The sequence below is a fragment of the Pseudophryne corroboree genome, chromosome 6, assembly GCF_028390025.1.
Source record: "Pseudophryne corroboree isolate aPseCor3 chromosome 6, aPseCor3.hap2, whole genome shotgun sequence".
In the NCBI taxonomy this organism is placed as follows: domain Eukaryota; kingdom Metazoa; phylum Chordata; class Amphibia; order Anura; family Myobatrachidae; genus Pseudophryne; species Pseudophryne corroboree.
In genome coordinates, this window is record NC_086449.1 from 756,373,793 (window position 1) to 756,391,691 (window position 17,899).

The following is a 17,899-nucleotide window of genomic DNA, read 5'->3' on the forward strand; positions in this document are numbered from 1 at the left end:
ATCATATAACGTGTGGCCCTATTGGAAAATACGTTTGTTTCTTCACCGTCGACACTAGATTCATCTGTGTCGGTACCCGTGTCGACTGACTGAGGTAAAGGACGTTTTACAGCCCCTGACGGTGTCTGAGACGCCTGAACCGGTACTAACTGGTTAGCCGGGCGTCTTATTTCGTCAACTGACTTTTGTAATGTGCTGACATTATCACGTAATTCCATAACTAAAGCCATCCATTCCGGTGTCGACTCCCTAGGGGGTGACATTACCATCATCGGCAATTGCTCTGCCTCCACACCAACATCGTCCTCATACATGTCGACACACACGTACCGACACACAGCAGCCACACAGGGAATGCTCTAATCGAAGACAGGACCCCCTAGCCCTTTGGGGAGACAGAGGGAGAGTTTGCCAGCACACACCAAAAGCGCTATAAATGTATATAAACAACCCTAGAAGGTGTTGTTTACTATATATGCGCTCTTAATATATAAATATCGCCAATTTATGCCCCCCTTCTCTTTGTTACCCTGTTTCTGTAGTGCAGGGGAGAGACCTGGGAGCCTTCCTCACCAGCGGAGCTGAGCAGGAAAATGGCGCTGAGGAGAATAAGCTCCGCCCCTTTTTCGGCGGGCTTTTCCCCGGTTTTTAAGAAACTGGCCTGGGTTAAAATACATACATATAGCCTTAATGGCTATATGTGATGTATTTATTTTGCCACTAAAGGTAATTATATTGCTGCCCAGGGCGCCCCCAGCAGCGCCCTGCACCCTCCGTGACTGAGTCAGTCTTCTGCCGCCTGCTTTCCGGACCTCCGTTCTGCCGTCTCTTCAGTGTCTGTAAGGGGGATCGGCGGCGCGGCTCCGGGACGAACCCCAGGCTGACCTGTGTTCCGACTCCCTCTGGAGCTAAGTGTCCAGTAGCCTAAGACTCCAATCCATCCTGCACGCAGGTGAGTTGGAAATCTCTCCCCTAAGTCCCTCGATGCAGTGATCCTGTTGCCAGCAGGAATCACTGAGATTGAAACCTAAAAAAAAACTTTTCTAAACAGCTCTTTAGGAGAGCCACCTAGATTGCACCCTCTCGGACGGGCACAAAAACCTAACTGAGGCTTGGAGGAGGGTCATAGGGGGAGGAGCCAGTACGCACCATGTGACCTAAAAGCTTTTTTAGATGTGCCCTGTCTCCTGCGGAGCCCGCTATTCCCCATGGTCCTGACGGAGTCCCAGCATCCACTAGGACGTTAGAGAAATGAGGACACAACACCGATTTGTAGTTAACCGCTGGGTTCTAACACCACAGTGGATTATTTGAAAGGGGATAACAATACAAATTATACACTACAAGGCTAACAAGATAAATCTACAACAGAATAATGGCTACAGTCAGTGTACATACGTGAGAATATTCGCTTGCGCAACCTGGACCAGTCCTCCGCTCATCAGGTAGATAGCGTTCAGAATCTTCTGACCGGCCAGGCAACAACAGGCTTTTTATACACAACTTCCATAAACAATACAATGGTTACTGTAATCCCTTTGTCTATTAGACACAGAGATGCATCTTTACATTACAGGAGAGGTCATAGGTTGATTTGAAAAGGTGGGAGATGTCTTTCCCAACTGCTCCTGTGGGTGGTCTCCTCTGGATTCCTGCCGCATACATAATATACAGTAAATACAGTTTATATCTATATTCTACTTCTGCACATAACTATATGCAGGAACATGCGATCTTCCTCTAACCACCACCGGAATGTTACCCTTAAAATACCCTAAAGCTGGATACTAGACATCACCTTATAACCTTAGTCTGTCCCTTCCTATCATGCAAAGGTGAATCCCTTAGTCCTGGAATCATTTAAACTGTTGATACTTGCTGATGTGGTGCAGGCGGGGCTATGTGTACAATGTGCACTATTTGGGTTAAATATGTAATGTTCTGATAACCCTCTATGCGCTCACAAACTCCGCCGTAAATACCCATACCACGCGCAGGATCGCGGGAGCGATCATACGCAAATTGCGGATATGTGCACGCACGGCGGAACAAGTGCACGCGCAGCAGGCATGCGTGTGTGGTTAGTACATGATGTATGCATTACAATATTTTTCCACTTTGACAAACCCTAACCTCCCCCCACCCACCGCAGCCTAACCCTAACTGCCCCCCACCAGCAGCCTAAACCTATCCCCCCCCTCCACCGCAGCATGACCCTGGCATACTTACGATCAAGATGCCGGCAGTCGGGATTCCAGCGCCGTCCTTGTGATCAATGGTGGTCATTCCGAGTTGTTCGCTTGTTGCCGATTTTCACTATGCTGTGATTTGTTGCTAAATGCGCATGGTACGCAGCGCGCATGCGCTTAGTTATTTAACGAAAAACTTAGCAGTTTTGATGTTGTTCGTGCAGCGCTTTTCAGTCGCAGGAGTGGCTGGAGAAACAGGGGAGTGGCTGGCTGAACGCAGGGCGTGTTTGTGACGTCAAACCAGGAACTAAACGGACTGAGGTGATCGCAATCTAGGAGTAGGTCTGGAGCTACTCAGAAACTGCAAGGAATTATTTATTAGTAGTTCTGCTAATCTTTCGCTCGCTATTCTGCTATGCTAACATACACTCCCAGAGGGCGGCGGCCTAGCGTTTGCAATGCTGCTAAAAGCAGCTAGCAAGCGAACTACTTGGAATGACCACCAATGTCAGGATCCTGGTGTCGGTCTTCTGACCAGTGTCGGGATTCTTGAGTTGGAAACGCCGGTATGGTGACCAGATCCCACAAATATGCAGTGTTAAAGCTACATAGTTTATGCCCTTATTGTTATTTGATTGGCAGGTCCTGTGGTGTTGAGATGGGGTGGGGGTGGGGGGGATTCTTGTTCAGGACAAATACCTCTGATTGGAGGGATCGCCATCTGTTTTTTTGGGGGGGGTTTTCACAGTATCCTTCTACCCACTGTGTTTAGTTGGTCTGCTGGCTCCCCGTTTCCTTATTGTTTTCTATTCCACTGTCTTTTTTTATATTTGCTTGTTTTCTGACCTTGTTTTGTTTCTAGGTGAGGCACAGTTAGTTGGAAAAGCATTCCTCTTCAGTGGCAGCCGCCATATATGGCGTAAGAGACACCTCCCTTTTGAAGTGAGACAAGGTGTCCTGTTCTTGAGAGGGGACCTGGGTGTGTCCTTACTGAACATCAAGTCTGGCCAGTTAAGGTGTGGTGGGTTCCCCCAATCCAGGTTGTGTCTGTTCCAACCCTCATCTTGCATACTATTTTATGTTTGGTTGTAGCTAATTGTCTTTAGTACATTCTCGGCCACCCAATAGTTTGATTCGCAATTATTTGCTTAATAAAAGCTGTCTCCTTTACCACCAAATACGTTGTATGTGTGTTTATGTGAGTGCGGGTTGAGTGGAGCTGTCTTATTTTTATCATTGTTTTTAGCTAAGACTGGCTTGAAGCCCATCCAGCAATTAGCAGCTAAAGTGCCAAAACACAGGAAACACTTTAGTAAATGAGGTATAGAAAGTTTTTCTTTGCAAGTGATGATTCCACAAACTTGTGAGTTTAGAGTTAATTGGGCAAATCCAATTCTATCATGTTCGCATAGTTTTTGCAAATCCATTTGTGTTATTTCAGTCAGTGTGCTCTTCAGTCTAGTGTGCACTGCACTATATAGATAAGATTGCTGGGCATATTTATGAAATAAATTGTGAAAAAATACCTCTAAAACAGACAAGCAATATCTAGCCCCCCCTCCCCAAACATAGGTTTTCACGCTGTCGGTTAAGGGTTACAGTAAGTTGCGCATAGAGATTTGGAGGGGTTCCTGCAGAGTGGTTTCGCTGGTGCCCATTGCCGTTTTTAAGTAACGCCATCACACATTGCATCGCATTTTGCCTCTTTTCAACCTCACTAAAATAAACTCTGAAGTCCCATACAGTTCTATGGGGACGATGTTGAGTGTCAGTAAAAGTTTTAAGGAGGAATGTCTAATTTCTCCGACATTAACCCCTTCAGTGCTTCTTAAATAGACCCTTCAGAAGGCATCCTGTCATAGAAAAAACTCCAGCCCAGTCTTGTGTATTTGTCCAAAGGGGATGCATTTTAGCATCCTGATGGATGGGATGCTGGTGGTCATGTGACCAATGCCAGAATCCCAACACAATTCGGGAAACGGCACCGGCAGACTGACAGCCGACATCCGAATGTAAGTATCGAGCTCATAGTTAGGGCTCAAGCCCAGGGGGGTAGGGTTAGGACTGATGATAATGATTTTGTACCCAGTGAAAATGTAATCTTGGTGGTCATAAAAATCAAATAAAAACAAAATTAAAACAAGGGCTAGTCTTGCCATAGACAAATATCATGTATCCAAATCTCACATGTGAAGTGCTGGTAAGAAAGGCATGCTGGGTAATGAATTATTCCACTGTTTCTCAGACAAGTGCCATATTTCGCCAAGAGCAGCTGGGAGCATAGATGCACATTAGTTTAGTACGGGCTAATGCCATTTAAAAACTAAAGGTCCCATCTTCATAGCCGGAGAACGCAATCCTGTTAAACAAAATACCAATGCTCCGCGGACACCATCTTTACAAATGGTTTATGCTCTATTAATCGTACACAGAACACAGCCAATTCATTGCCACAGGGAACTGCAATGCATTGCTATAGTCAATAAAATTAGATGAGGAGTTATGCTAATGACCATTGTACTTACACAATATGAGCAGTGGCATATTTTACTGTAACCTTTAAAAAAAATAAAAAGTTAAGAACAAAAAATAAAAAACAAATCAATATGTTTGAAGAAACTTTAACTGTACGTTAAGGTTTGTGCATAATCCTGCTCTGAGCTGCTAGTTGAATGCACCAACTTTATCGACAAATAAATTAACCCATTAATGACGGCGCAATATATATGATCTTAGTGGGCATTTAAACCTATGTACCGTCTTTTGATGGAACATAAGAATAGTGGCAGCACGTGGCCAAGCACAGCCCCGTACCTGGAGTCAGGGTTATCAATGACTGCTAATATCTTCCTGTTCATGAAACTAATGGGGATATTCAATTAGCTCCGATAATTTCGGAACTATTGAATTCACCCCCCTGCGTATTCAATTGCGGGCCGTTTTCGGACGCTTTTAAGGCATTTTCGACAATGCCTTTTCACTTTTTTTTTTTATTGAAAAGGCATTGGTGAAAAATGCCTCAAAAATCAGCGAAAACGTGGGCGCAGGTGCAAAAACACGTGGATTTACCGATCCACATGTTTTTCGCTCCTGACAAATTTTTCACCTAGACAAAAAAAAGGTCCTGCTATTTACTAGGGTGAATCTCCATTCACCCTAACAAAAATAGCCAAAAGTGAAATGTTTTCACCTAGGCGAAAAAACATCCCTAATTGAATACCTCCCAAAGTGTGCAGGTCATTAAGGGACTAGACAAAAAAAATAGGACCAAACAGAGATTTAGGGGTCTATTTACTAAGTCTTAGATGGAGATGAAAGTGCATGGAGATAAAGTATCAGCCAACCAGCTCCTGTCATTTTTATAACCCAGCCTGTGACATGGCAGTTAGGAGCTGATTGGTTTATCTCCGTCCACTTTATCTCCATTCAAGGCTTAGTAAATAGACCCCTTTGTGCTTGATTCAAATGGATCTCTTAGCATGGATGCATATGGCGAGCCTTTACAGCTCACATGCAGAAGTGGATTTAAGCATTGAAGTGGATTTAAGCATTGTTGCGTATCTCCACCTTATTCTGAGTTGGACGGAACTTTTCCAGATCCGTCTTTCCGTGAAATGGGAATATTGAGTTTCATGTTTCAGTTCTGCACAATGCAATTTATAATATAGCGTTTTTAGTCCGTGAATAGAGATGGGATGGCAACAGTCAATTCTTTAGGACAGGGAACACTTAAAGGCAATATGACAATTGCAGCAATTACACAGAACAGTTATAAAAGTGTCCCACTCCTCGAGAATCAAATAGGCGATGGCTTAGAAAAAGAATATTTGAGATCCTTGAAAAGAAAATGAATTGCATTTTCATATAAGAGTGGGTTTGTTGTTTTTTTCACCCACTCTGTATGAAGGGCCTGTGACTACCATCTACTGGAATATATAAATGGAATATTAGCTGAAACATATGAAAGCTTGCCAGAGCAGAACTGAAATCTGTCCTTAAAGAGTCCAGCAAAACTAGTCAAAGAATTCTTGAGATTGACAAGTGAACATGTAATAAGACTTTTCAATTTGTTTTCACAGGAAGTAGTGACGGCTCATTCATTAGAGGAGTTTGAGATTGAATTGGATAAATTCCTTAAAAATGGTACAGACGTAAAATGATGAAAAAAAAGTGCCGTTTACAGTAAGGGGAGATAACAACCTACAGTATGAATTCCACCACTTATAACAGCAGCGGCAACTGTCACTTAGGTGCTCCAAGTAGAATTCTTCTGTTACTAATGAGACCCTCTTCTATCCCCTTCATATAAACATATGTCATTATTAATACACGGAAGTGGTGCTGATGTATTAAGCCTGGAGAAGTGATAAAGCAGTGATAAGCAGAAGGTGATAACACACCAGCCAATCAGCTCATGAAACTGTTAATTTACATATTGGAGCTGATTGGCTGGTGCGTTATCACCTTGCACTTATCACTGCTTTATCACTTCTTTATCATTTCTCCAGGCTTAATACATCTGCCCTCAGGGAAACTGAATACAACTATGTATTGTGATGCACAGAGCTTGCACTTTTCATTAAATAAGCTAAAGGATGTTATACTATACTCAAACCCTTATTTTACATTCCTTTTTTTCATTCATTCCTTTCAGCATTTGCATAATGTTACTGACAGCCACCCACAATAAACGCAGGTGTGAGCATTTCTGCGTCCGACTCTGAATCAGGCGCAATGTGTGCAGCCGGGCATTGCAGCGCCATATTGGTCCTCATTCCGAGTGGTTCGCTCGCTAGCTGCTTTTAGCAGCCGTGCAAATGCTAAGCCGCCGCCCTCTGGGAATGTATCTTAGCTTAGCAGAAGTGCGAACGAAAGGATCGCACAGCGGCTACAAAATAATTTTGTGCAGCTTCAGAGTTGCTCCAGACCTACTCCTACTGTGCGATCACTGCAGACTATTTAGTTCCTGTTTTGACGTCACGAACACGCCCTGCGTTCGGCCAGCCACTCCTACGTTTTACCAGCCACGCCTGCGTTTTTATCTGGCACGCCTGCGTTTTTCTGCACACTCCCTGAAAACGATCAGTTGACACCCAGAAACACCCACTTCCTGTCAATCACTCTGCGGTCAGCAGTGCGACTGAAAAGCTTCGCTAGACCTTGTGTGAAACTACATCGTTCGTTGTAAGAGTACGATGCGCATGCGCATTGCGCCGCATACGCATGCGCAGAACTGCCTTTTTTTTCCTGATCGCTGCGCTGCGAACGAAAGCAGCTAGCGATCAACTCGGAATGACCACCATTATGCAAAGTTGATATGCCCTCCTTTAATTGTAGACTTTTCCGAAATTTGCAATTAAAGATTTTTCTGCATGTTACACTATTTTCAAGTTCCCTAATCCCCAAAGTATTCATATTTTAGGAATCAACACCCTGCCTACAAAATTTGACTACATATATGATCTCATATAAGTTTGATTTGATCCCCAAAGTTTCAGATGGGGGATCTATCGACTGAGACAAATATTTGGAAAAGAGAGGCACATTTCCATTCTTTTCCCCATACACTGTATGTATTTATCCAGCCAATACTACGCCTGCTGAGAGTTGGGGTGGAGTTACAGTGCTCACACATGGCAATGAGATTCATTGTCACCATGTACCATGTGCTCCACTACCTCTGTTTGCATGTGTTGTTCCTCTGATGTACAAAGGGAGCCTTGCGTCAGCTCAGGTGCTCTGTGCTCATTTTTACATAGGGGGCTTGATTCTAAATTGCATGCAAATCTGAATGCGGCAGCATCTATTGAGTAAACTATTTAGCAAACTGCGCCTGTGCTTAAGTGAATATGTGCATATTTGCATATCACAGATTATCAGTCAGTTGGATCTCGGATACTTGTCTCCATACATGGAACTGGCGTTCTTTGGTGTCAACTGGGTGGTGACTGCGCATGGAAGAGAACCTTATACTATATTCTGCGTATGTCAAGGCCATAGGTGTCGGAACAGGGGGGGGGGGAGAGTTTAAGGGGGCACCTCGCCCACCACCAATCATTGAGTGACACCAGTCAATGAACTGGGTCGTGGGGCGCTGTCTAGGATTACCACGGACAGTGTGTCTGTAGTCTCTGGACGGAGATAATCCCCTTTCCGGCTGCTCCACCTCCTCCTTCCCCACAGTTCTTCTTCTCCTCCACCTGTCTCCTCATTCACCACACTTCTTCTTCTCCACCTGCCTCCTGGGCCCTCCTTCCCCACTGCACCTAGCTCTGATCTCTACAGTGTGTGTGGCTAGTTACTCTGCACTGGCCCCTCCTGTGGGACCATCCCTACACCCTTCTCACCTCACACTTCATGTGTTCATTCCTCCCTTTGTCCATTTTTTCTCCCTACAGTGGACCCAAACACCACCCGACCACCCAACCCACCCATTTCCCATCAGGTTCATCTGAAAAAGTTCCCTGTAATAGGGAAAAGCCAAGTCCCATTACCCTCCATCACAGGATGGGAGCTATGAGGGAACACTCCGGATCCCTCCCCAATAACAGCTACTCACACATGCGCTAATGACTGCACATGCGCAGTAGGTCCAGTGCATAGGGCCCCCAATTTAGACACATCTCTTGCACCCAGTGTGGGGTAGGTGTACAGATGGGTCCAAATTTATCTTGACCTTTCATAGGATTAACTGAGACTGGCCAGTCGGACTTAATCCCCTGCTGTAATGATTTAATCCCCTGATGTATTGTTCTCTGTATTGTATTGCAGTTGAGAACAATAGATGAAGGGTTTATGCTAGCAAATCATGTTGTGACTAGGCGCAGAAAACTAGTCAAGATAACGGTGGACCCATCTGTATATGCCAATGCTAGTGATGGTCGGTGTCATATGTATGCATCAGGATGTACATAAAAAAGGGGTCTATTTACTAAGCCTTGGATGGAGATAAAGTGGTCGGAGATAAAGTACCAGCCAATCAGCTCCTAACTGTCATTTTTCAAATACAGTCTGTGACATGGCAGTTAGGAGCTGATTGGCCGTTACTTTATCTCCGTCCACTTTATCTCCATCCAAGGCTTAGTAAATGGACCCCAATAGTCACATTAGCATTCCATTAGCAATACATCTGCATTTTGAATGCTGCAACATTCGGACCTGCTGCTTATCATAATCAGGCCTAGGGCTTTTACCACTCATCCTTGGTTATACAGTATGGTGCAAGTAGGCAGCTTCAGAATCATTAGCAAGGAAAGTGAGCGTGGAGTCAGGCTTTGATGTAGTTCTAGCATGCAAACCCCCGCCGACCCCCAAACCCCCCCCCATCTGCGCTGGCACAAACTGTCACACAGAAAACAAAGGGCCACAACAAAATATGCATCTGGATATTTCATGTCACTCTTAGTTTGAACCAAAGCTACCAGTTATCCATTAATATAGATTAATATACATAGACTTATGTGACCATTTCTCTAACCTATAATGCCACTTTGCAATCCGCCATACACTTGGGATAACTCTAATATCACTCTTTAGGGCATATTTATGAAACAGTAAGTGCGAACCTGGATCAGGGTAAGGAGGTGGATGTAATCTTTTTAGACTTTGCCAAAGCTTTCGATTACCACACATGCGTCTTATTTATAAGCTACAAGAAATAGGGCTAGGGAGCACAATATGCACTTGGGTCAAAAATTAGTTAGATAATAGGGAGCAGCGCGTTTTGGTTAATGGATCATTTTCAAATTGGACTGAAGTGCTAAGTGGTGTGCCACAAGAATCTGTACTAGGACCACTTTTGTTCAACTTTTTCATTAGCGACCTAAGAGAAGGTCTAGAGAGCACGGTGTCAATTTTTGCAGACGATACCAAATTGTGTAAAGTTATAAATACAGAGGGAGATGCGGAGTCTCTTCAGAACGACTTAGTTAAACTAGAAGCATGGGCAGCCAAATGGAGAATGCGCTTCAATACAGACAAGTGTAAGGTAATGCACTGTGGTAGCAAGAACAAAAATTACACTTACATACTAAATGGGGTAAAATTAGGGGATTCTGTACTGGAAAAGGACTTACTGTAGGTGTTCACATAGATAGCAAACTAAGCAGCAGTACCCAAAGTAGGATTGCAGCAAAGAAGGCTAATAAGATATTAGCATGCATAACACGTGGAATTGATGCAAGGGACGAGAGTGTTATACTCCCATTATATAAATTACTAGTGAGGCCACATCTTGAATACTGTGCGCAATTTGGGGCACCATACTACAAAAAGGATATTCTGGAGCTAGAAAAGGTTCAGAGGCGGGCAACCAAACTAATTAAGGGCATGGAGACGCTGGAATACGAGGAAAGGCTTGCAAGGCTAGGCATGTTTACACTCAAAAAGAGGAGACTAAGAGGGAACATGATCAACATCTACAAATATATAAGGGGCCAATAGAGCTTGCGCAGGACCTGTTTTCAGTAAGATCAGCACAGAGGACACTCGCTTAGGTTAGAGGAGAGGAGATTCCGCACAATGCGGCGTAAAGGTTTTTTCACAGTAAGTGTTTGGAATTCCCTGCCTGAGGAAGTTGTAATGATGGACTCAGTCAACACCTTTAAGAATGGGTTAGATAAATTCCTAATGGATAAGGATATCCGGGTTATGGTGCGTAGTCGCGCACTATAGTTACTGTAAAAAGGGAATAAAACACAACGGCTGACATCAGCATCAGACAAATTTAGACCAAAATAATCCTGCATAGGAGACCACAAATTGACTTTTTTCAACCTTAGATACTATGCTACTATGTTACATGGGGGGTCATTCCGACCCGATCGCTCGCTGCTTTTTGTCGCCGGCGCATGGCAGGTTTCGTCATCTAGCGATCGCCTCTAAGACAGAGGCAGTCGCTAGGTGGGAGGGGGCTGAACGGTGGCGTTAAGCTGCCATTTAGGGGGAGCGGTCCGGCCAACGCATGCGTGGCCGGACCATTGGGGGGCCAGCGGGAGCGATGAGCAACTCCCGGCCAGCCGCAGGAGCTGCGCTGGCCGGGAGTTACTCCTCAAATACAAAGGCATCGCCTCTGTGCGATGCTTTTGTATTTGTGCAGGGGGGGGGGGGGCGGCACTGACATGCGGGGCGGACTAGCCCTGTGCTGGGCGTCCCCCCGCATGTCTGAGTTAATGATCGTAGCTGTGCTAAATTTAGCACAGCTACGATCAACTCGGAATGACCCCCATCGTTACTATGTTATCAATATACTTAAATAATGTGAAAATGGGTGTTTTTACACCCTTTTCACATTATTTCAGTATTACATAAATGTACTAATAGGCAAATGGAGTAGAATTCTCAAAATTCTTCTCCAAGCCCTAATGCTTGCATTTTTTAAGTAATCAGATCGCATTTCCCATACTTTTAATGAAAGGCAATTTGTCTGAATTTACTCAAAAATAAATTGTAAAAAAGTACAAAAGGGAGCCCTGTGATAATAGCGCTATCTTCAGATAGTGTTATCAGGGCTTCCCTCTGGTACCTCTACTCACGGACATACAGTGAGATAAATGGATGGGGAGGCACTGGCTGTTACCAGAGCCAGATTTACACACAATATATGAGCTAAAGGGTTCATATGGGCATTATACACAGGTGCAGTAGTATATACTGCTGGAAGTTTGGTGAGTTTTGATCAGAGATGTGCAGAAAAGATAGGCAGGTGAGGCACTGCCTCACCTGCCATAGACCTTTACTCCAGAGTGTTGACTATAAAAATTATTAGAACAATACAAAGATATTTCTAATAAATTCTTTGTATTATATACTTTATATAGTCAAACCTCAGGCATATACGTTAGTATGACAGGAAAGGCTCTGCCTCGCCTGCCTCACCCCACCGCACATCACTGCTTCTACTCCTGCACTGCCTTCCCTTTAAGTCATTTAGTGAAAGACTAAAAGTAGTTACTTTCTTAAAAGGGCTGTATACTCCTCTTTAAGTAAATTTTAATAATTGCTTTTCACTCAATGATCAGTGAGGGAAGAGGTCAGTGCCAAAGCGTGCAGCGTTCTACATGGTTATGTAGATGGATCAGAAGAAGTAATCAGGATTTACAACATAGTTGCACAACCCCTTTAAATTAATTTAGATGAGAACATTAGGTATTAAGCAACACTGTAGCTCTGCTGTGCAAAGTGAGAGCATGCTTTCAGAAAGGCCAGACACATCATTCTTCCCTGTGCTTTGATCAGTGATAATATGCACTTATTCTACACTGAAGACAACTCTCTAGGCACAATATGCATCAGTGTTGTTCTGCATTATGACAAGAAAGCATGTGTTATTATTGTCAATTTAAACATGTGGCCAAGTTACAGCATCAAATAGCAAAAATGAATTCTACAAGGCTGTAGCTTGCCTGCATATGCAGCTGAGAAGGGGAAGGGGCGGATGAAGAGGGATTCTATGGACAGCATAACCCAGTGAATATTTTTAATGACACTTTCTGAAATTGGCAAAGCCATAGTTTGGGCAAAAACACCCGCCGTGGAGCGTTTTCACGCTCTAATATACCTCCCAAGATTTCAAGTGAGAGGATCAGGGTAGGGGGTGTGGCCATGTCTCAGAAGGGGTATGGTCAAGTCACTGGGGGTGCGGTCACATTCGATAACATAGCGCTAAAAAGTGGTGGGTCACAATCACACCTCCGTGGGCATGCTAAGCACTGCATGCTTGAAACGCTAGGCTCCCCTCTCCTCCTACCATAAGACACTATATTATTGCTACACACAATGAAGGCAACTGCCACCATTGGAGGAAAACCTCCTAACCACCAACAAATTGGGATACTGTATATATGCCAATGAACTAAGGCCAGAAGGAAATTGTGCTAGGCTGCCCTTGATCCCCTTTTATCCCTCTCCAACAAGTTCCAGCAAAGAAATATTACCAAAATGGAAAAATAACAGGTTCTGTTTTGTTAGGTTAATTGTCCTGCTAGTAGCTGCCTCAGTCATAGTTGAGTCTACTGTTATTCTTAATGCAGGTGTACATCTACTATTGCTATACAAATAAATCTGTCTATATGAACACAGCCAGCATTGGTCGAATCACAGTTAACTCCTGAGCTGTGATATTGTACATACTGAAGCTATGCTTGAGTTACCGGCTGGTATGAACTTATGATAACCATCTCACACCAGTAATTATGTAGTGTATGTGACTATCCCAAGTGCAGTTTTGGTGCCGTTCTGCATCAGCTGACAGACCACTTTTTTTAAAATAAACTTTTAGTAATAATGCACTTTTGTTTAGTTCAAGTTACAAGCCTATGTAAACTTCATGTCTGGCACACAATATTATATTCTGTACTCTGAAGACTATAGTGAAAGCCCGAATAAATGTAATTATATGAATAAATGAGGGCTGTACTGTATTTAAAAATACAGTCTCATGTACAGTTGGCCAGAAATGATTTGCGATGTGCAACATATGTTTTCCCTGCAAATTTCCTTTATGAAGGTGTACGTGCACAAAAATAGTTCTTACATATCAGTCCCCATGGAGACCTACAGAGTTTTGGCACTTACGACCCCTTCTGCTAGGGGGAAGAGGGAACAGGGTTGGAAGGAATGTGTAAGTACGATAAAAGCACAGCAAAGTCAAGTTTAAATAAAAATTAGAGATGTGCGGCGGGCACTTTCCGTGTTCTGTGTTTTGGTTTTAGATCTGGATCCTCGCTCGTGTTTTGGATCTGGATTGGTTTTGCCAAAACCACCCTTTCGGGTTTTGGTTTTTGGATCTGGATGATTTTTTTAAAAAACACAAAAATAGCTAAAATCACAGAATTTTGGGGTAATTTTTGATCCTACTGTATTATTAACCTCAATAACATTAATTTACACTCATTTCCAGTCTATTCTGAACACCTCACACCTCACAATATTGTTTTTAGGCCAAAAGGTTGCACCAAGGTAGCTGGATGACTTTGCTTAGCTACACAAGTGGACGGCACAAACACCTGGCCCATCTAGGAGTGGCACTGCAGTGGCAGACAGAATGGCACTTTTAAAAACTAGGCCATACTTGCCTACCCTTCTGCAATGGCCGGGAGGCTCCCAAAAATCGGGTGGCGTTTCCGGCCCCCCGGAAAGGTAGGCAAGTGTCCCGCATCCGCCGCCGGCTCCCGCAACCCCACTTGGCCGTCCACAATGGAGCACCAGTGGGCGGTCCAAGGGGGACCCAATGACATGATTTGCGCTGAATCGCGTCATCATAGCTCCGCCCCCTGCTCTCCAGCACCTGTTTCCTTGGCACTGGATAGCGGGGGGTGGAGCACAATGACGTGTTTCATGCCGTCACGCCCCGGACATGCCCCCTCACTACCGGACATGCCCCCCTGCTTGCTGACCAGGCAGCCCCCTCCCGGAAGAGGGGGCAGCAATATCGGCAAGTATGAACTAGGCCCCAAACAGCACATCATGCAAAGAAGAAAAAGAGGTGCACTGAGGTAATTGGATGACTTTGCTAAGCGACACAAGTGTGCGGCACAAACACCTTGCCCATCTAGGAGTGGCACTGTAGTGTCAGACAGGATGGCAGATTTTAAAAAATAGGCCCCTAACAGCACATCATGCAAAGAAGAAAAAGAGGTGCAATGAGGTAGCTGGATGACTTACTTTGCTAAGCGACACAAGTGTGCGGCACAAAAACCTGGCCCATCTAGGAATGTCACGCAGTGGCTGAATGTCGAAAGTGGCAAGCAATTTTTCGGGCCACCGACAGCATCTCCTGCTCGCTCCTGTCATTTTTAAAAAAATTCTGCACCACCAAATTAATTGTATGTTCAAAACATGGGACGTGCTGGAATTTGCCCAGATGTAATACAAGCACAATATTGGTGGACTTATACGGCAGTACCCCTGAACTTATATGGCTGCACCACTGGACTGGACTTATACAGCAGTACCACTGGACTTAAACGGCAGTACCCCTGAACTTATACGGGTGGTCTTCAGTATGCCGGCTGTCCGGATACCTGCGCACAGTATACCGACGCCGGAATCCCGACAGCTGACATACCGACACTTATTCTCCCTCGTGGGGGTCCACGACCCCCCTGGAGGGAGAATAAAATAGCCGTGCGTGCAGCGTGGCGAGCACAGCGAGCCCGCAAGGGGCTCATTTGCGCTCGCCACACTGTCGGTAAGCCGGCGGTCGGGCTCCCAGCGCCGGTATGCTGGTCGCCGGGAGCCCGACCACCGGCATACCATACTACACCCAACTTATACGGCAGTACCACTTGACTTATACAGCAGTACCCCTGAACTTATACGGCAGTACCCCTGAACTTATACAGCTGCATAACTGGACTGGACTTATACGGCTGCACTATTGGACTGGACTTATATGGCAATACCCCTGGACTTACACGGCAGTACCCCTGAACTTATACGGCTGCATCACTGGACTGGACCGATACGGCAGTGCCACTGGACTTATACGGCAGTAGCCCTGAACTTATATGGCTGCCAGTGCCGTAACTAGACATTTTAGCGCTGTGTGCAAGAAACAGCATCGGCGCCCCCCCCCCCCATCATATGCGCATCAAAAATATAGGGACGTGGCTTTATGGGAAAGGGGCGTGGTCAAAAGATAATACCAATTCATATTATGCTGTACAGTAGTCTCCATAATTCAAATTACACCGCACAGTAGCGCCACTTACACACATTACACCAGGTAGAGCCCCAGTCACACATTACACCAGGTAGAGCCCCAGTCACACATTACACCAGGTATAGCCGCCTTTTACACATTACGCTGCAGCACACGGAACCCCCTTTATATATTTTATGTTAATCCCCCTATATACATTATGCTATGACACTCCTCCCTCCCTCTCTCTTATACATATTAAGATCATGATGCCACGCAGTGTTTTATCTTACTTTTCTACAGGATGTGAGGACATTTCCATGGTAGGTGTCCGCGCTCCTCTCTGCATGATGAAGAGGCCTGGGTTAGGCAGATCAAAGAAAGCCAGGGACAGCCAGGGCCGGGTGTGCCAGTTGCTTTTTACGCATTCTAGCTGCCGCTGGGGCCCTGTTGGCAGCAGAGCATTATAGGCTGGGGTAGTCACCGCACCTCACTGCCTACAGCCCTTAGAGGTGCCGCGGAGCCCCGCCACCGAAGGGAGGAGAATGTGCCCCACCTGCCCACGGAGGAGGTAGGGGACCATGTTGCTGCAGGCTGACAGGCATATATTTGCAGTTTGTCACCTTGCCCCCCACTGTTGCGGAGCTGTGGATCACGGCGGGCGCCTGGTCTGGAGATCGCAGATACTTATTGCTGAGGGAAGGGGGAGCGGGTTCCCTCTTGGATGAGTGAAACTACTATTAAATTGTCCGGCAGTCAGAGTGAGCTGGACGAGAGGGGCGGAGCTGTCTGCTGTAATGTACACAGCGGACAGCGCTGCAGCTGTTACCGCATCCAGAGCCGGCCAGTCAGGGTGGATGCAGATGGTGCGCCCGCAGGGAAAATGCGCGATGGGCAAGGCACCATCTGTGCACACATAGTAACGGCCCTGCCATCTATACCCATACAAAATGAATACATAGCATAAAAGAATCTGCTGTCTCAAAATCAAATCAGTGCTGATAAGCGACTTACAGTACGTCAGTACATTATGGTAGTATGTAGCAGCTATATAGTCATTCACCCAGTTGAAGCTAAAAGTAAAAACGTATTAATGTTGCAACTTCATTAAACTTTAAATACCTTTAAAAGTTAAGAACCATCAAAATTTGGACTACATGTTTCAAGCAGCATAAAGTGCACTGAAAAGGTTAAATTGGTAGAAAGTGCAATTAAGCATAACACTACCTGACCTCTCTTCCTCTGTGTCCTATTGTCCACTGTGTCTGTTACAATAAAGCTCCCCAGGGACCAATACTGCAGTACAATATGGACTCACTTGTATTGATCTGCGCTTTTCAATGCTTGTGTAGCCGTGTCCAGCGATCTGCAGCTCGAAGGCTGCTGAGGCACTCAGCTGTCAGTGCAGGTCAGCGGAGGAGGCTGGAGCTGTGTGGATGATCTCTCACAGACTCGCAGCCCGAAGCTTATCTCCATCGCTGCTGCTAATCAGTTAGTCAGACTCCCAGCTGAAGTGCAGGACACGACAGGTTAGTTGAAGCACTAATTAATGGGAGGGAGAGGCAAGACCATTCTCTCCACTGCATTGACCGGATGGATCGTGGCTGAGGCGCTAAATGCAGGAGCCGTTCCAGCTCGTACACATGGCACAGGGACGTAGTAGAGGCCAGGAGTAGGAGGAGTCGAGACACAGTATGGGACACAGGTGCCGTGATGGTGCGCTCCCCAGGGCTCTGCGCTGTGTGCGAGGCCCCTCTCGCACACACCTAGTTACGGCCCTGATGGCTGCAGCACTGGACTGGACTTATACGGTAGTACCACTGAATTTATACGGCAATACCCCTGAACTTATACGGCTGCACCACTGGACTGGACTTATACGGCAGTACCACTGGACTTATACGGCAGTACCCCTGAACTTACATGACAGCACCCCTAAACTTATACGGCTGCACCACTGGACTGGACTTATACGGCATCACCACTGGACTTATACAGCAGTACCCTGAACTTATAAGGCTGCACCACTGGACTGGACTTATATGGCAGTACCACTGGACTTATACGG

General features: G+C 45.4%; 1 long non-coding RNA gene across 5 annotated transcripts in view; it reads right to left on the minus strand.

The window, feature by feature from the left end:
* Positions 1–17,495, minus strand: part of LOC134933400 (uncharacterized) — a 240,755-nt gene extending 223,260 nt beyond the window's left edge. For 3 of the 5 annotated variants that reach the window (XR_010179692.1, XR_010179693.1, XR_010179695.1), the window contains exon 1: positions 17,150–17,485. This is a non-coding gene — a long non-coding RNA (uncharacterized LOC134933400). Of the gene's footprint in view, positions 1–17,149 lie in introns of all 5 variants that reach the window. The other 2 variants (XR_010179694.1, XR_010179691.1) reach the window with 2 other exon arrangements.
* Positions 17,496–17,899: the final 404 nt, after the last annotated feature.